Source organism: Narcine bancroftii, chromosome 6 (genome assembly GCF_036971445.1).
Source record: "Narcine bancroftii isolate sNarBan1 chromosome 6, sNarBan1.hap1, whole genome shotgun sequence".
Classification (NCBI taxonomy): Eukaryota; Metazoa; Chordata; class Chondrichthyes; order Torpediniformes; family Narcinidae; genus Narcine; species Narcine bancroftii.
Genome location: NC_091474.1, coordinates 159,209,710 through 159,230,412, shown reverse-complemented (window position 1 = coordinate 159,230,412; position 20,703 = coordinate 159,209,710). Strand labels below are relative to the sequence as shown.

General features: G+C 38.3%; 1 long non-coding RNA gene across 1 annotated transcript; it reads left to right on the top strand.

Annotated features, from left to right (window-relative positions):
• Window positions 1-456: 456 nt before the first annotated feature.
• On the top strand, window positions 457-20,489 carry LOC138737641 (uncharacterized). Its single transcript, XR_011341100.1, has 4 exons — window positions 457-563; window positions 6,153-6,322; window positions 16,332-16,421; window positions 20,206-20,489. It is a non-coding gene; the product is annotated as an uncharacterized lncRNA (long non-coding RNA).
• Window positions 20,490-20,703: the final 214 nt, after the last annotated feature.

Below are 20,703 nucleotides of genomic sequence, written 5' to 3'. Positions count from 1 at the left end.
ATAGCAGAGAGTCTATTTTCATGAAACTAGCTTAAAAAGCTATTTTAGTGATATCATAAAGAACACCATGTCTAAAGGCAGACTATTTTCATTCTGCAGTAAGTTCCATCACTGCTCATTAAATAATTCTGCATAGTATCACCTTCCCCGGCTATTTCATGACTCTTGGATGAAGGTAAATGTGTCATGAAATGCAGTTCCTATGATGTACAGCAGATATTGCTAATAATAGCATTCTGAAGATAAAATATCATACATATTCAGCTTGATCTAGTTCTGGAACAATTCTTCAGTTTTGATAAAATTAAAATTAGCTGAAGAAGATTGAATTTTTGAAATTCTCACTGACAAACATGTCAAAATAGGTTTGAGTATTCTTGGGGAAAATGTAGAAAGTTATCTAAACATTATTATGACATCACTGTGGGCCAACAGCAAAACTAAAGGCTGTGAGTAGTATGCCAGGGACTGCTGAGTTACAATCATATAATTGCATCAAGTTCTCAAAACAGATTAGTGGTGCCACTTACTGCTTCAGAAATCTCCAGGAGTTCTTTGAGGCGGCAAGTATCTTGTGAAAATGATTGAGTTCATTTGGGATAAGTGGAAGATATTTGATAACATTTATTTGTAATTGTTATGAAGAAAATTGCCAGTTTGAAGCAGAAGGTGGTGATTAATGTAGAAAATGCTGGGACAGAGTTCTGTGGAATGTTACAGGGATCCATTCTAGATTCTCTGCTGTTCTCAAAAATCACAGAATTGAGTAATGTTCCTATAAAGGAGACTGTTTAATTATCATACCTGTGCCAACTTTATGCTATTCTCCTGGTCTTTCTGGATATCTTTTAAAATGTTTATTTTCCATTTTGTAAAACCTGATTTCACTCCTCATCTTCTCACTGAAAGGAATGCTCCTTTCCTCTCTGTGTGGAACAAAGTAGAAATATACAGTATCTTCAGTAATAAATTACTGTGCTGCTCTGAGGTAGCAGCAGGCAAGTACAAACTCAAAAGACTGTACCTCAGACTTTATTCCGGTAAAAGTCTAAACACCAGTTCATGCCTTGGTGGCTCCCTGCGTGACTGGCTCAGGAGGGGCCGGCTCAGGTTGATATTTGGGTCGGTTGATTGACCCTCAGCCGGCCAGGTGGAGTTAGCCCCTTAGGTGGTCTTCCTGCAGGTACAGAGATTGCCCCCTACAGTAGGCTGGTGGTCGTATCACCACAATAATATTCTGTCACTTTAATGATATCTCATTAATTGGCCATGGGAAAGAAATAAATGCAACTTGAAAAGATCTGAGCAGATATATCGATAAACAGCAAAAGAATAAAAATGAACATAAGAATGTAAATCGTGAAAGTGTGAGCATTTTTAACAAATCTTGAGTCTCTAAAAATTACCTGAACTCAAAATATTGACCGTGCATTTCTCTTCATGGACACTGCTTGAGCTGCTGAGTCCCTCCATCTTCTCTTTATTTGTAAAAGAATAACAATCCCTGTGATACAAAATTGAGTATCTTTCATGATATGCATCATATTCTTAACCAAGAAGGCATCTGAAAAACAGAAGCAGGAATAAGTCATTCAGCACCATTCAATAAGCTTTCAGTTAGACATCCTCAGATCCAATTTTTACCTCATTCCTACACACTGTCTGAGATCAATTGATCTCACATTTGAGCATCCCCAGTAATTTTGTATAAATAGCAATGATTGTTTTACCATGGCCAGATATCACTGGACAATGAAGATTTTGCTTCCTGAACACTTTAGGTATATTTTATGGATTTGGGGCTCCTGATCACAAAAGAGAAACACATTAAAATTTTCCTATCAGATACCGTTTTAGATATAACCTACTTTTGTGATTTACTTAAAAAAAAGTCTACTTCAAGCACACAAAACCATGAAGTGTAATGAAAGGTTTCACCAGGACATTACAACCAAGGAAAAGCAGTATCAGGGCAACTGGAACCCATCAATGCTGGCCAATTATTGTTGGATACTGACACGAAAGGCATCAGATGTTGAGTGCAAATGAAAATCAGGAACACAACATTTTTAGGTCAATTCATCTAATGCAATATGCCAGCATCATTATGCAATTAAACATACTAAATTCAATAAAATTAATGCAATGTTTCTCCACCTTCCTATGTGATACAGCAAATCTGAAATTACCTTTGTCTTCAGCTTGAAGTTTCTTTCATAATCCTCCATTTCTTTTTGGGAAACAAACCTTTTGAAAAAAATTGTTGTCCAGTAGGAACTTAACAAAGATGATTATAACCAACAGTAGTTTTGGACACCTTCTGTAAATATGACAATAAAGCATTAAAGAAAGAGAACACATTTTAAAAATACTTGCAGGATTGCGTCAAGTATGAAGGAAGTCTATTTGGCTTGAACTTTGAATGTAGAATGAGCCAAGGAGTGACACAGCAATTATGCTGGCAAAGATTAATCAAGCTTCTTAAATTATGATGGGCTTTGATAGGATAAATGGTAAATGCATTAAATGGGGAGCCAAACTTCCTGATAACTTTGAGGAAGTGACATCTGAGTTGACTGTGCTAAAAACAACAATATATATGATTAAAGTTTAAAATGTCATTTCATACATTACATGAATGATTACTGTTTAACTGCAAAACTAATTAGAATCAAAGCAAAAAAACTGGATATGGAAAAGAAACCAGATGTCAGTGAAAAGAAACAGAAAGCACTACTGATATTATTGTGAGGATGGGAATAGTTTGGAGATACAATTTTTAGACAGCACTTTCCAAACTCACAACCTCTAGCAGCTAAATAGACAAGGGCAACAAAAGCATGGAAGTTGCACTCCAAGCCTCAATGATTAGCATATGGTGGCACAGTTAGCACAGCGGTTAGCACAACTCTGCTACAACACCAGTGACCAGGATTTGACGGGAGTTCGAATCAGGCACTGTCTGTAAACAGATTGTACATTCTTCCCATGTCTGCATCCTTCGGGTGCTCTGGTTTCCTCCCACCATTCAAAAAATGTACCGGGGTTGTAGGTTAATTGGGTGTAATTGGGTGGTACAGCCTCATGGGCCAAAGGAGCCTGTTACTGTGCTACATGTCTAAATTTTTTTAATAATTAAAAAAAAACATCCTAACTTGTAAATACATTGCAGTTCCTTCCCTGTTACTGGGTCAAAATCCTAGAACAGTGGTTGCCAGCCTTTTTTTTTTCCTACTCACATACCACCTTACTAACCACAGAACACCTATGGTCTAGAATGTTTGACAGGAGCTTTAAGGGATTGCAGACTCCAGGGAAGCAGAAGATTGGCACAGGGCACCAGAAAATGTGGAGACCACTCTCCATTTGAGAAGGAGAAGCAGAGGAGATTACCCTTGGGATGGTGACCACAAGGACGGACTAGTGAGAGGCTCTGCAGCTGAAGAACACACAGGAACCAGGCTGCTGGTGACTCGAGGTGAGGAACACACAGGCTGCTGGCTGCTGCAGTCAGAGGGTTCATACCAGGATGAAGACTGCTGAAAATTGACTCGAGACTGGCTGAAGGGGTACCAGGTATCAGAACCGGGGTGCGAGAGGGTGTCAAGGGTGCTGGAGGCTTCTTATCATGATGAAGATTTGGATCTGGAGCTTGGATGGCTGATGGTTTGGACTGAAGGTTGTGTGGCTGCGGAGGCTGCAGGAGTGCTGGAGGTGAATCCATGGTCACTCAGTGACTCTGGGGATTCCCTTTCGCTTCTCTTTCTCTAATTGTAAGAAATGCCAGGCAATTTCTGCTGATGGTGATCTTTGTCTCATCATTGCTAATGTCAATTTCATGCAATATTATACATGTTTTATTACAATAAATGAATAGTAAATCTTGAATAAACAGCACTTACCTTTCTATTGACAAAAGGACATAAACCTGCAACATTTACTCATTTCTCTCTCCAAAGAGGCTGCTTGATAATAATAATGAGTTTGAGGAGATTCAGTATGTCACCAAAAACTCCTGAAAATTTCTACAGGTGTACTGTGGAGAGCATTCTGACTGGTTGCATCACTGTCTGGTATGGAAGGGTGCCAATGCACAGGACAGGAAAAGACTACAGAGCGATAGCAACCTCCATCATCAGGGATCCTCATCACCCAGGCCATGCCCTCTACTCACTGCTACCATCAGGAAGGAGGAACAGGAGACTGAAGACACACACATAAAGGTACAAAAATAGCTCCTTCCCCTCTGCGATCAGATTTTGAATGGAAAATGAACCACAGACACTACCTCACTTCCTCTTCTTTTGCACTAATTTATTTTGTTAATGTAATTTATTACATTTCTCCTGAAAAGTTCTAAGTATAGAACTTGCCCCATGGAAATTTACCTACCGTCACAATCACTCCACAGCAGATGCAATTTGGTATGTCACCAAAGGCTCCTCATACCGTGGAGAGCATTCTGACTGATTGCATCATTATCTGGAATGAAGGTGCCAAGGCACAGGACAAGAAAAAATGACAGAGAATTGTAAACTCGGCCAACACCATCATGGGCATCAGTCTTCACTCTTTTGAGGACATCTACATGAGGCTGTCTAAAGAAAGCATCCTCTATCCTCAAGGAATCTCTGCAGACTGTTACCATCAGGAAGGAGCCTGATGACGAACACCCATTTGCACATGAACAGCTTCTTCCCCTCTGACATCAGATTTCTAAATGGTCAATGAACCACAGACACGACCTGACTTTCTCTTATTTTTGCACTGATTTATTTATTTTAAAAATGTAATTAATAGCAATATTTGCCCTGTGATGCTTCTGCAAAACAATGAATTTAGTGACATGTTCATGACAATAAATACTGATTGTCATAGACATTGAATCATGTGCATTTAATTGACCTCTATTTCAGCATTTGTTCATTATAGCCCAGTTTTCCTTTTATTCTGCATTTTATTCATCTTCTCCAAAATGCATCTCTTTCAGACATATGTTTTGTTATTTTGTTTTTTTACACCATTTTATTGGCTCCACCATCACCAATGTCCTCCACCTATCACAGCCCTTTTCCTGCACCCTCCAACTATCTTTGCACTTCAAAACATGCTTTATATCAAACTTCTCCCTGTTCAGCCAAAAGATTAGTCTACATTTTGGTTCCCCTCACCAGACATGCTGCTTGACTTGTTGACTATTTCCAGCATTTCCTTTTTTATACAAGGAATCTTAATGAACTTGACAGTAGGCATATCTTGTGGAAACCTTTCTTCTAACTACTTAAGCTCATATTTTGTCAAACACTTTGGTCGCTGAGTTCATAATATAGAATCTGCTCTTTGATATCAGTGCCTAACAACGATGATTGGAGTATTAACTACTGAGTTTATGAGTTTTTGCCTGGAATGTAAATATTGGACTGGCTTGAATCACATTCAGGCAAGACATGAAAGATGTGCTTATTTATTGAGCAAATGGAGAATGACGAACTTGTGCAGCTGCATAGGAAGAAAAGTGAAGTCAGTAGGTCACAACTCTAGCCCTGAATTAAATATCACAGAGTGACTGAAGCAATCCATTTAACTGAATCTGTTGTCACCAAACAGCCATCGTACATTGAACATGCCCCTCTCCCATTGCTATTTCTCCTTATGGTGAAAAGGAATTCCACATATCCCATTAATATGGTCCAAAAATCAGACATTTTGATATTTAAATCTTTCTTTTATAAATTTTTATTGATTTTAATAAACTTATACAAAAAGTACAATTCAATAACATGATATGGATAGTTATATAAACAATAAAATATTCAATATATCAAAAACATATATAAATTGTAAAGCATATCCGTAATTTATTTTGTAAATGGTACATTTTTTTTAAAACTAATAACAAAAAAAAAGAAACAAAAAAGAAAAATACTAGGAGAAAAACACAAAACCCCAGCCTAACAGCATTGCCAGATGCTATATATGGTTAGTGATAAAAGATAAACAAAGGTCTACAAGAACATGGAAAAGACACAAGTCAGAATATTTACATTGAGATGAAATTTTAGAGTAAATGAGTCATAAATGGCCCCCATAATGTCTGAAATTGTATATCTTAATTATTAACTGAATAACAAATCTTTTCCATATTCTAACAGGACATGATGTCACACGACTACTGATCACAAGTAGATGGGGCAACATCCTTCCATAAATAAAATTGGTCTCCTTGCCAAAAAGAGAGGCAAAGAGATAGCACAACTCTGAACCAGAGACAAAGAAGAATCATTCCCTCCCATTGTACCAAAGAGGGCCACCAAAGTGTTCGGTATATGGAAAACCTATCTCCAGTGTTTTTTAGACTAGGAAAATTCCAGAACATATGAACTAATGATGCTTCTCCACTCTTACACTTGTCACATCAGGGACTCATATCAGAATAAAAATGAGACAATTGAGCCTTAGACAAATGTGTTCTGTGTACCACTTTAAATTGTAATAAACCATGATGATCACCAAATAAAGAGCTATTAACCAACTTAAGAATTGTGTCCCAATCCAGATCTGATATGGTCAAATTTAAATCCTGTTCCCAGGCATTTTTTATTTTAGTTAACAAAGTCTAATTTAAACATAAAAATTTCTCATAAATAACAGATATTAATCCTTTGCAAGAAGACATCAAACAAAATAAATCATCAACAAAATTTGATTCAGACTCTCTTCGAAAATCGGAGAGTTGTGATTCAAGAAAATGCCAGACTTGCAAATATCTAAAAAATTGAGATTTGGGCAGGTTAAATTTAGCAGAAAGTTCCACAAATGATGCAAAATATCCATCAATGAACAGATCCTTAAAAGTTGAAATACCCTCTCTATACCATCTCTGAAAAGTAGCACCATGTAAAGAAGGTCGAAAACAATGATTGGATATTACAGGGCTTGAAAGATAGAAATTATGAAATGCAAAATGTTTTCTAAACTGTGCTCAATTCTCAATTTAACAATTGGATTAGCAAATTTATCAGAATAGTATATCCAGAAAATAATATAACAAATGTTAACTGCCCAATAATAGAATCTTAGATTTGGTAAAGCCATACCACCATCTTTCTTTAATTTCTGCAAATAGAATTTACTCAATTTGGGATTCTTTTTATTCCAAATATAAGAAGATATTTTAGAGTCAATATTGTCAAAAAAAAAAGATTTTGGAATAAAAACTGGGACTGCTTGAAAAAAAATACAAAATATTAAGTAAAATTATCATTTTAATAGCATTAATATGACCTATTAAATATAAAGCCAATGGAAGCCATTTAGAAAGAGATTGTTTCACATAATCTATCAAAGGAAGAAAGTTAAACATATAGATCTTTAAATGTTTTGGTAATTTAAAGCCTAAGATTGGTAAAATGGTCTTCAACCATTCTAAAAGGTATATGATTATAAGTAGGTAGATGCATGTTTATTGGGAATAATTCATTCTTAGAAAGGTTCAATTCATATCCAGAGAAACTATCAAATTGGGAAAGCAAAGATAACATTGGAGGAATAGATGTCTCAGGATCTGAAATATATACTAAAAGAACATACATATAAAGATACCTGTACTTTGTGAATTCCATCTTCTCTATTAATTCCCCAAATGTCATCGGAATCCTGAAGTGCTATTGCTAGGGATTCCAAAGCTAAATTAGATAATAAAGGGCTAAGAGGACAACCTTGTCCAGTTCCTCAAAATCTTAAAAAGTGAATATTTTTGATTATTCTTATTTATAGCAGTGGCAGGAGCTTGATAAATCAAGTTAATCCAAGAGATAAAACCAGGTCTGAAATTAAGTCTTTTCAAAACTTCAAATATCTATTCCACTCTATCAAAAGCCTTTTCTGCATCTAAAAACACTACACATTTTGAAGTTTTTAGCAATGGGAAATAAATTATATTCATTAATCTATAGATATTTAAGTGTGAATATCAATTCTTTATAAATCCTGTTTGGTCTATAGAGATAATCTGAGGAAGAATATTTTCCAATCTATTAGCTAAAATCTTGGAAAGAATTTTGGAATCAACATTTAGTAATGATATTGGTCTACAGGAAGCACAATCAGAAAGGTCCTTATCCTTTTTAGGAATTAAGGAAATTGATGATTCATAAAATGTCCATGGCAAGGCTTTAAAAAGATTAGAATCACTAAATACCTTACAAGTTGAGGGGTAATTATATTAAGAAAACATTTTAAAAACTCATTGGTATAACCATCCATACCTATTGCTTTACCAGCCTGGAGAGAAGAAATTGCTTTAAAAATGTCCATCTCTGAAATTGAAGCTTCCAATAAAAGTTGATCAATAGGAGAGATTTTAAGGATATTCAATCCATAGAACCAGAATTGTCAGGAAACTTAGATTTATAAAAATCAGAATAGAATTCCTGAAATATCATCTTACTTTCAACATGATCAAACACAATGCTACAATTGGTTGGTCTCCTGCTGGCACAGCATGGGGTAGGTTTCTGAAGGCACTGATCGTTTTTAAGTGTTTTCCCACTTTTAAATAACCATTATACTTCTAACTCTTGAGCAGAAATGGATCTTTCTGTTTTATAATTTTATGATCTCTGAGATGATGAATATAAGTGGAAAACCTTCTGTGGAAGGTAAAAACAGGAAGAATGAGAAGAAAGATGAAGATCCTAAGGAACATTCATCAACGGTTGAAGCTGTTATCCAGGCTACGTCTAGGCTGGAAATGAAAATGGAACATGCAACAAAATCTAATCAGAAGTTGGAAGGAATTGTATCAAATATGAGAGATTCACTTAGAGAAATTGATAAACCACTCACAGACCTTAAGGGGAAATTTGAACATTTTGATGGAAGATTAGTCAATCTAGAAACAGGAGTTGAAGTTCACAATGTCAGGCTTAACAAGGGTGAGAAGAAATTAATTGAAATTACAGCTGTGATGGAGAAATATAAACAAAACTCTATTGACTTGGAAAGCAAAAGTTGAAGACAGAATGTGCATATTTTTGGATTGTCTGAAGACATAGAAACTGATGATTCTATCAAATTCTTTACTAACATGCTGCTGAGATGTTCCCGGGTGTTTTGAAGAAACCATCACTTCTGGATTGAGCACACTGAGCTTTAAAAAGGAAACCATCTACTGAGACTAGACCTCGTTCAGTGATTCTTTGTTTTTATGACTTTCAAACAAAATAAGTAATTATTCGGGAAGCTCATAAGTATGGGGAACTATTTTACAAAGAAATTGAAATTTTGTTTTGTGGAAGGTTAGCCTCATGAAGTTCTTGCTGAGAGAGCTAAATACAGAGAAGTTATGTCTGAACTATATTATAAGCAATATCAACCTTATCTTCACTATCCAGCACATCTGAAGATTTTTCCAAAGGATATTCCCCTGAGTAGTTTGTTTGTCCTGATAATGCATGTAAATTTCTTGCAAGATAGTTCAACTACTTACCAATCAACATGAACATTTTACCTGGATTTGTGGTTGATGCAGCTGAAGAAATCTCATGCTGAAATATGTTGATTCTTAAGTAGTTTGATTTGAACATTCGTTTCAACTGCTTGAATATTATGTAATGTTTTTCCTTTTCTTCCTTTTGGGTTTTTTTAAATATAGATTTAGTTGAGTTAATGAAGTTTTTTTAAATGATTTAGCAGGTTTAGTTTGTTTTCCTTTTCAAACTTTGCTATTCGTTTTTTTTTAGTTTCATTCTAAACTTTTTTTAAACCTCATTTAAATGCAGTAAACATTGTTTGATTTTTTTTGATGCTTATCAATTTGTTGCATTATTGTTCCTTTTACTTGTTTATTGGATGAATTAAAAATAGAAGCTGTGCTTTGTTTTCATCATCTTGTTTTTCATACAGCCTAACCTATCTTCTTCTTGTTTTTAAATGTCATCAGTTTGTTTTGTTTTACTGTTGTGGAAACAAACATTACTTTAATCTTGGAGTCCTGCCAGTTGGAGACATTGGTTAAGGGTTAATAGTGCAGTATACTGTCTTTATCTAGGTTAGTTTTTTTCAGGTCTTGGGTGGTGGTGGGGGTGGGGGTTGAGATGGGCTATTTAGAGATTTAGTTTGACTGGGCAACCTTGAGAAAATGTTGCTGTCTGTGTTGTTTCAATGTTCTGGACTAAGCCACATTCGTTGTTTCCTCTTGAATGTAGTCTGCACATGCACATTAAATATGATTTTATAGCTATTAAAATGATTTAAATTATAAATAGTAAAGACATATAATATGGTTTCTTTTAATATTAATGGCTGTAACCTTGTCGGCTGTAGGGGTACGTTGGATAAGGTTGCGCAGGTCGGTGTAGAACTTGTTCTTTTCTGCTGGTTCCGCCTGGAGGGTTGGAGCATAGACACTGATGAGGGTGATGTGACGCTTGTTTTGAAGTGGGAGTCGCATGGACATGATTCGGTCCGAGAGGCCTGTCGGAAGGTTTTCGAGTTTGGAGGCAATGAAGCTCTTGACCATGAAGCCTACACCAGATAGGCGTCGTTCATCCGAAGGCTTGCCAGACCAGTAGAGTGTGTAGCCCGCGCCGCGTTCTTGGAGGCTGCCTACATCTGCCAGGCGGACTTCACTGAGAGCGGCTATGTCGATGTCAAGTCTGAGGAGTTCATGTGCAATGAGGGCAGACCGACGTTCAGGTCGGTGGCTGTCAGTCTTGTCTAGCATGGTTCTGATGTTCCAGCATGCTAGCTTGAGTTTGTGAGCATCATTTGAGGGGGAGGACGTGGAGGGGGAGGACGTTGAGGGGGAGGACGTGGACCTGTCCTCGGGCCTGCGCAAAGGAGCTTTTAGGTCCTGGGCGACTTCAACGCTCGTGTCGGCAAAGACTCAGAAACCTGGCCAGGAATCCTGGGCAAGCATGGCGTCGGCAAGTGCAACGACAATGGGCGCCTCCTGTTGGAGCTCTGCGCAGAACAGCGGCTTGTCATTACAAACACCCTTTTTCAGCAGAGGGACAGCCTTAAGACCACCTGGATGCATCCCCGATCCAAACACTGGCACCTCCTGGACTACATCCTGGTGCGAGAAAGTGACAAACAAGATGTGCTCCACACCAGGGTCATGCCTAGCGCGGAATGCCACACTGACCACCGGCTGGTTCGCTGCAAGCTCAACCTTCACTTCAAGCCAAAGCCCAGGAACAATAAAGCCCCCAGAAAGAGGTTCAATGTTGGAAAACTGCAGTCAGACGAAGCGAGAGGAAACTTCCAGGCAAACCTCAAAGCAAAGCTCGACGTTGCAACCCGCCTCACGGACCCGTCCCCTGAAACCCTCTGGGATCAGTTGAAGACTACCATACTGCAATCCACTGAAGAGGTACTGGGCTTCTCCTCCAGGAAAAACAAGGACTGGTTTGACGAAAACAGCCAGGAAATCCAGGAGCTGCTGGCAAAGAAGCGAGCTGCCCACCAGGCTCACCTTACAAAGCCGTCCTGTCCAGAGAAAAAACAAGCCTTCCGTCGCGCATGCAGCCATCTTCAGCGCAAACTCCGGGAGATCCAAAATGAGTGGTGGACTAGCCTCGCCAAACGAACACAGCTCAGCGCGGACATTGGCGACTTCAGGGGTTTCTACGAGGCTCTAAAGGCTGTGTACGGCCCCTCACCCCAAGTCCAAAGCCCGCTGCGCAGCTCAGACGGCAAAGTCCTCCTCAGCGACAAGATCTCCATCCTCAACCGATGGTCAGAACACTTCCAATCTCTTTTCAGTACCAACCGCTCAGTCCAAGATTCCGCCCTGCTCCAGCTCCCTCAACAGCCCCTAAGGCTAGAGCTGGATGAGGTTCCCACCCTGGATGAGACATATAAGGCAATCGAACAACTGAAAAGTGGCAAAGCAGCAGGTATGGATGGAATCCCCCCAGAAGTCTGGAAGGCTGGCGGCAAAACTCTGCATGCCAAACTGCATGAGTTTTTCAAGCTTTGTTGGGACCAAGGTAAACTGCCTCAGGATCTTCGTGATGCCACCATCATCACCCTGTACAAAAACAAAGGCGAGAAATCAGACTGCTCAAACTACAGGGGAATCACGTTGCTCTCCATTGCAGGCAAAATCTTCGCTAGGATTCTACTAAATAGAATAATACCTAGTGTCGCCGAGAATATTCTCCCAGAATCACAGTGCGGCTTTCGCGCAAACAGAGGAACCACTGACATGGTCTTTGCCCTCAGACAGCTCCAAGAAAAGTGCAGAGAACAAAACAAAGGACTCTACATCACCTTTGTTGACCTCACCAAAGCCTTCGACACCGTGAGCAGGAAAGGGCTTTGGCAAATACTAGAGCGCATCGGATGTCCCCCAAAGTTCCTCAACATGATTATCCAACTGCACGAAAACCAACAAGGTCGGGTCAGATACAGCAATGAGCTCTCTGAACCCTTCTCCATTAACAATGGCGTGAAGCAAGGCTGTGTTCTCGCACCAACCCTCTTTTCAATCTTCTTCAGCATGATGCTGAACCAAGCCATGAAAGACCCCAACAATGAAGACGCTGTTTACATCCGGTACCGCACGGATGGCAGTCTCTTCAATCTGAGGCGCCTGCAAGCTCACACCAAGACACAAGAGAAACTTGTCCGTGAACTACTCTTTGCAGATGATGCCGCTTTAGTTGCCCATTCAGAGCCAGCTCTTCAGCGCTTGACGTCCTGCTTTGCGGAAACTGCCAAAATGTTTGGCCTGGAAGTCAGCCTGAAGAAAACTGAGGTCCTCCATCAGCCAGCTCCCCACCATGACTACCAGCCCCCCCACATCTCCATCGGGCACACAAAACTCAAAACGGTCAACCAGTTTACCTATCTCGGCTGCACCATTTCATCAGATGCAAGGATCGACAATGAGATAGACAACAGACTCGCCAAGGCAAGTAGCGCCTTTGGAAGACTACACAAAAGAGTCTGGAAAAACAACCAACTGAAAAACCTCACAAAGATAAGCGTATACAGAGCCGTTGTCATACCCACACTCCTGTTCGGCTCCGAATCATGGGTCCTCTACCGGCACCACCTACGGCTCCTAGAACGCTTCCACCAGCGTTGTCTCCACTCCATCCTCAACATCCATTGGAGCGCTCACACCCCTAACGTCGAGGTACTCGAGATGGCAGAGGTCGACAGCATCGAGTCCACGCTGCTGAAGATCCAGCTGCGCTGGATGGGTCACGTCTCCAGAATGGAGGACCATCGCCTTCCCAAGATCGTATTATATGGCGAGCTCTCCACTGGCCACCGTGACAGAGGTGCACCAAAGAAAAGGTACAAGGACTGCCTAAAGAAATCTCTTGGTGCCTGCCACATTGACCACCGCCAGTGGGCTGATAACGCCTCAAACCGTGCATCTTGGCGCCTCACAGTTTGGCGGGCAGCAGCCTCCTTTGAAGAAGACCGCAGAGCCCACCTCACTGACAAAAGGCAAAGGAGGAAAAACCCAACACCCAACCCCAACCAACCAATTTTCCCTTGCAACCGCTGCAATCGTGTCTGCCTGTCCCGCATCGGACTGGTCAGCCACAAACGAGCCTGCAGCTGACGTGGACTTTTTACCCCCTCCATAAATCTTCGTCCGCGAAGCCAAGCCAAAGAAGAAGAAAGAAGAAGAATGGCTGTAACCACCCAGTTAAATGCAAAACATTTATAAAATGTTTAAAATGTTCAATGCCAAAATATTTTTTTGTGCAGGAGACTCATGTTTGTAAAGAAGATGAGCATCATTTTATTTTTTAGAAGTTTTGGAAGGGATTGCAATTTCACATTTCATCTCAGTCTAAAATTAGAGGTTTATCTATTTTTATTGGCTCCAATATACCCTCACAGATCCTACTAGTAGATTTTTAATAGTTATGGGTGCATTGAGTAATCACAAAGTTACTCTGATTAATATGTACATCACGAATGTTGATGACCCTGAATTTGTTTAGGTGGGTATTTACTTCCCTGCCAAGTCATGTTGTTTATGGGTGGAGACTTAAACTGCTGCCTGAACCCATTAATTGACAGATCTTCTTTAAATCCAATGCTGTCTAATAAATCTGCTACCTTTATCAATCTTTTTGTTAGATCATGGACTTGTTGATATATGGTGTTTTCTACACCATAACAATAGATTTTTTTTCATGTGTTCATCATCAGTATTCCAGGATTGATTATCTTTTTGTTGATAGCCGACTAGTTCCCTCGGTAACAGATTGTACCTATGGCACAATTGCTGTTTCTGATCATGTGCCTTTGAAGCTCTCTTTTACACTTTCTAATGTTAATTCCAGTGCCCATCAGTGGCGATTGAATACAACCTTACTTCAAGATGAAAAATTTGTAGATTTCATTAAGGAGCAAACCTCTTTTTTTTAACATATTTGAGGAAATGTTGTGTTTAACTGTCTGGGATATGTTTAAGGCATACCTTCATGGGCAAATAATTTCCTATTCAGCTGGGTTAAGAAAATGTACAAAGAAGGAATTATTATGACAGAATAATAGGATTAAAGAAATTGATAGATTATATTCAAGGATGCCTAATGTTGGTTCTTAAGGAAAGGGTAGAACTTCAAATGCAACATGATTTACTTTTAACATACCCTATTAAAAGCCAAATTCTTAAACTTAAAAGTCAATATTATATACATGGGGATAAATCAGGTAAATTGTTAGCTGGTTAATTAAAATCAGCTATGGCTAAAAGACAGATTACTGTGCTTCACTTGTTTAAGCATAACAAAGATAATTCTCCATAAAAAAGATGTTTGTGGTTCTTTGAAATTGTAATACCAAGACAGGTAAATTGACTTTTAATAATCTTAAAAAGAAAACCATCATACAATCCTGCAGAAGAATTCAATAGAAGAAGTTCACTTTTAAGCACATTCAATTTATATTCTGAAAATTGACTGAATTGTGAAAGTAATGACAGTATATGGGGAGGGAAGCAACAAGATCAGAGATGAAAAGTAAAAGATCACCTGCATAAAGGGAGACCTTATGTTCAATCCTTTTCCTCCATATCCCCAAGATGTCCTTACACACACAAAATACAATTGTCAATGGTTCAATCACCAGATCAAATAATAAAGGATTTAACAGGCATCCTTGACGAGTGCCATGTTGCAGATTGAAAGGCTGAGACAGTTGTAAATTAATAAGAATTATGGGAGATGGTCATAAGTACAACAATTTAACCCATATAATAAAATCAGAACCAAAATTAAATTTATCAAGGGTTGTAAATAGATATCCCCATTCTATTCGATAAAAAGCTTTTTCTTCATGCAATGAAAGAATGCACTCAGGTATTTTCAGAGAGGGCAAGTAAATAATATTCATTAAGTGACATATATTAAAATAGGATTTTTTTGTTTTTTTTTAATAAACCCCATCTGATCTTCAGAAGTAACTGATGGCAAAAAGTTTTCCATCCTTCTGACTAAAATTTCAGCCAAAATTTTAGCATCAACATTCAGTAAGGATATTAGTCTATAGGAGGAACATTCAGTGTTAAATCTAGAATTAGAACTCAAACATAAACTGGAGGAACAACACAATATATTCTTCATCAACAGGCTTGAACATAACAGCAGTAACAATTATATTTCTAACTTTAGATAACCACATACCCGTACCTCCACACATACAAACATCTATTTCCATCTCCTCTTTACCTAGTCCTGAACCTAATGTTTTTTGTTCTCTCCAAATTTCTTTCCTCCTCCCCCCTTCGCAATGGTTTTGCTATCTTCTGTAACTCCACCTTTCATACTTTCTGTCCTATCACTTCTCAGCCCCATTCACAGCTTACTTCCCACTTTTCTATGTAATTTCACCTTTTTATCATAGTTTTGATAAAGGGTCTAGAGCTGAAATATTGAATGGCCATTTCTCACCATGGTTGCTGTCTGATCTGTTGAGTTCCTCTGGCAATTCTTCATCTGTTCAAGATTTCAGCATCGGCAATGCTTATGGTTCTTTAAAGATTAGAGGATTTTACAAAAGCAGAATAGTTGATATCTGGTATAGGGTTACAAAAACAGCAGCAAAAATATATTGGGTTGGCTAACTCCAAATAAAAGTTGGTTATATATAGATGGAAAAAGTGTCAAAAGTTAATTGTAAGAAAGATCAGATCAAATTCTCTGTGGGAGAATGCTGTTGGGTAGATGGACATGTGGATATAGCATGTGGTTTATTGTCAATGTAATGATGAAACTCTACATGATCTGTATGAAACCTGAGATGCGATTTTATATAAGCACACGTTTTTCTTTCTCATCACTCTTGGCCAGTAGCCAACCAAGACTGAACAATGGAAACAAAAAGAAGAAAAAGCTAAATATGTGGAAAAAAAAACAAAATATGCAGGAAGTGCACAGCAGGTTAGTTGGCATCTGTATAAAAAAAAACACAGATGAAAGTTTCAGGTTTAAGATTTAACCTAACCATAAAAACATTGTTGACAGGGCCTCATACTTGAAGCAGTACATTTGCAGTGTATTTATTTCAGGAGTTTTACATTTATAAAATGCATCTATTCAAAATGTGTTTCTTAAATATTGTCAAACTGTTGAAAACCATCAATTCCTCCACTTTTATAGCAATTAATCAAACTTGTCATTTTTAAGGTATTTAAATTATTTAGCGTTAAGATTAAAACAGCTTTTTTTTGCAAGGCTTATAGCAAATATTTTCAAAATGCTGCTTGCTTTACAAATCTGGTATATGACATCTATGGGGATTAGTACATACCAGATAAGTGAGTTTTCTGATGCTTGAGACTCACCATTACAATGCTTAATATACCTACATTGAGAATAAATAGTTTAAAAGACAAAAAATATTATACTGTACTTACATTGAACAAAATTCACCTGCATGAATATATAAACCTTAAAGCATTTTACTTTATTTTCAGTTACATTCTTTGAAAACATTTAACTGTCGCTGTAGCTGCAGGTTCCTCCCCTTCACGGAGCCACCTGAAAGTCAATAATTATAGATAATTAACCCCACCCCCCAGATTTTCTGATAAAGCCTCATTAATTTACTTATTAATATACAATGAATGATAAAGACACTTACTAAGCAGGGATAAGGTCACACTTTAAGAGAGTCATTCCAATGGTGAGCGACATCAACCTACTCTTCATCCTGGGCAAACCTATTGCTGTTTCACACAATTTTATTCAAACAGCTGCTATGTATAAAGCACAACCAAGGCATTCCACTGGCTGAATATTCGCCCCTATCTGCGCAGAAAGGGAGATCGCTTCACTGAACACTTTCGCTCTGTTTGCATCAGTGACTGGGACCTCCCAGTGGCCAACCATTTCAGTTCTGTGTCCCACTCAAAAACTCACATGTCTGTTCATGGTCTTATGTACTATCCCACCAAGACCACTTGTAAATTGAAAGAACAACAGCTCATTTTCCATATGGGCACTCTCCAGCTGAATGAAATTAACATTGACCTCCAGTTTCTGCTAATCTACTTTCATTCTCCCTCCCTTCCCTTCCCCTTGTCTTCTTTCCCTCAGCTCTCCAACCCCTTCCCTCTCTATTCACCTAGACTTCCCTCCCTCCCTTCTCCACCTATTACCTCCTGCCTTTGGGACCATGCTCTTACCCCTTATCTTTTTGTTCAGACACCTGCAGACATTTTTCCATAGCTTGATGAAAGCCTCAAGCCTGAAAACATTGGTTATGTATCTTACTGCGCAATTTGGAGCTTCCAGCAGAAGATTTAGAATTAAATTGGAAATTACCCTCAATAAATTTGGATTCATATAATAAGTGTTTTAAACATTCTTTAGAATACAATCAGTGAATTGTACATCCATTTTACAAAATGATTGTCTTTTAAAGGTAAGATGTGAAATATTTTGACTTAACAGTCATTCAAATGCTTTCACAAACTAGTCCATTTGTTTTGTCTGAGTTAAAAATAATCCTTATTTGTAACCAGGATTTGTGATGGCAGTGCAATCAAATAAAAGTTTGTAATTTTCAGCATGTCCAATAGATTCTGACATTTACAATGCAACAGGAAGTGTCAGTCAATTTAATGCAACTTGGTAAGACTTGTCAAGTTACATCTGAATGCAACTTATGGCTACATAACAGAAGGATTTATTTGCTTTATTACATTAAATGTACATTAAAATAAATCATAACTTCTAAGAATGCAAATTTTACAATCTATCTGGCAATAATGATATTAATTGCTGATTTCTGTTCCTCTGTCATCTACCAGATATTATATAAATTATGTCACGTAAAATTTTGAATTATTATTTAGCACACTGCTACCCTCTTGAAAATTATATCAAAATAAGTTTATTATTTTTGGGGGGAGTGAACTTCTATCACAAATGCCCTTTAACAGAGACTGGCTTGGCAATTGAATTGCGATGTAAAAATTACCTCCCTTACCCCTTCGTAGGCTCCATACTACAGTAGAAATCCCCACTATCTGGCACACACGGGGATTGCAGATGCTGGATATGTAAATTTTTGGGTCGAGGCACACTCTTACAATAACCGCATTAAGAATAAACAGTTTAAAAGGGTAAAAGACAATGTAAAGTGTAAAGAATTTTTTTTTTAAATCAGCATTGAGGTCCTGAATTATGTAAAGTTCACTTTAATCGTGTAATTCCCATAATTTACAAAATTTAAATTTGAACTCCAGTCATTGATGCTGCAACAATTTAATGTTAACCACTACATTAACCCTGCCCTCACTATAATTAATCCCCCTGCCCCACGTTTACTTAAAAATCCTTACTTAATAATATATTAATAACGATTAAGACTCTTACTAGGCAAGGATAGAGTCACATCAGTGGTGAGTGGTGTCTGCCAGCTCTTCACCCTGGGCACTGCCATTTTATACAAACACAGCTTTATTCAAACAACTGCTGCAGGAGGGGCACGACCAGGGCGATCCGCTGGCTGAATGTTTGCTCCCATCTTCACTGAGGAGTTGTGTGTTGCTTCAGAGAACATTTACTTTCACAATTTTAAACTTCTATTTAAACTTTTATTTAAAGTTTTATTTATTCTTTTTCTTTGTTTCTGCTTTTGTTTTGCTGGTTGCTTGATTCCAGATACCGGGAATGTTACTGTATTAAATTTTATTCCCTTTTACCTGACTTCAGAATTTTAGACCAATTCAAGTGATGGTTCTTCAACAGGAGGTTTGGAGCCAAATGAACTAAGGGAAACAAATCTTGATTATTAGCAAATAGGATTAACTAGCAGCAAGTGCTGGTTTGTTTATTCTTTTCTCACCACTTAACTGCCATTTGAGTGTTGGGTGTAAACTGGAACCATAATTGGTTAAATATTACCTCTTCTACTTGAAGTAGAATTGTGATGTGCTTCAGTGGGCTGATATCGCCTCAAACCGTGCATCTTGGCGCCTCACAGTTCGGCAGGCAGCAACCTCCTTTGAAGAAGACCGCAGAGTCCACCTCACTGACAAAGGACAAAGGAGGAAAAACCCAACACCCAACCCCAACCCACCAATTTTCCCCTGCAACCGCTGCCACCGTGTCTGCCTGTCCCGCATCGGACTTGTCAGCCACAATCGAGCCTGCAGCTGACGTGGACTTTTACCCCCCTCCATAAATCTTCGTCCGCGAAGCCAAGCCAAAGAAGAAGGCCCATAACAGAATAGTACAGTGGTAGGTTTCAAACATGAACAGTGATGGAACGGGGGCATCAGATTGCCTCCACGTGTCCAAAAATTCCTAATAATAAATTTACCATTAAATGAATATGTTTATCGGAGTATTTAACATGAAATGGAATTCTTTCCTTAAATTGGTGTTGATTAACTCTTGAAATAATGACTACCAGGAAAAGATATTCTTGATTGCATGAAGCCATGAAATTTCAGGAGGTCCAAATTTAATGCTTTTGATTGCCTCTACCAAATCTCAACTCTGCTGGATATCTCTGATGCAATATTACATACTCAAGGATGGTAATGGTGAAATAAAGAGCCTTGACCATAAATGTATGACTTATTTGCATATCAAGTATTTGTCATTCTGTCGAACATTGGTTGATTACATGGAAATGAGGTTGATTATATTTCAAGTGGAATTTGATTGTCTTATTTTGTCTCACACAATGATTTTTTTTAAATTGATCCAGCGTGTTAGAAGACCATTCCTGCCCATGAAACCCATGCCACCCAACTGCACCCAATTAACCTCCCAACCTCATATTTTGGAAGATGGAAGGCAACCAAAGCATTCAGAGAACATAAAACTCCTTACAGGCTGCGATGGATTCAAACCTGAGTCACTGGCACTGTATTAATGTTGAGCTAACCATTCTACAAACCGTGATGTGCGTCATTCAGCCAAGAAATTGTTTGTTATGATTATGGTACCTTAATGCAAAGCAGCCCTTTTTATTAGCAGCAAGTATATAAACTGGAGGAAGAACACACGAATAATGATCTCAAATGAAAATTTTATTGGGCAACTGGAAGAATGATATAGAGAGAAATGTCCATACTCTGCTTTGCCTAAACCATATTCACATTACCAAGAACACCTATATTTCTTACTGGTGTTTTTATTCTACTGCACATGAATGTCACATGGCATCACATTTCCCCATTGCTATGAGAGTCATAAATGATAA